This window comes from Tupaia chinensis, unplaced genomic scaffold, assembly GCF_000334495.1.
Source record: "Tupaia chinensis unplaced genomic scaffold, TupChi_1.0 Scaffold000248_1, whole genome shotgun sequence".
NCBI lineage: Eukaryota > Metazoa > Chordata > Mammalia > Scandentia > Tupaiidae > Tupaia > Tupaia belangeri.
In genome coordinates, this window is record NW_006159726.1 from 5,291,976 (window position 1) to 5,292,208 (window position 233).

Here is a 233-nt window from a genome sequence, read left to right on the forward strand (position 1 = left end):
CAAGGTTATACGTTTCAACCTTTCCATCCTCTTTCCTTTATTCTCTTAGCTCTGGGGGTGGTAGATGTTCCCTATAATTACTATCTCCAAGGCACTTAGAGTTCCCCACTCCATTTCAGTTACCTAGTTAACAACTTTATGCCCCCCGTTAACAATTCTTTTTTTGGAGGGGGACCAGCAGTTAGCGTAATGGCTATGTCGCTGGACTCCCATGTAGCTGACCGCAGTTCGAG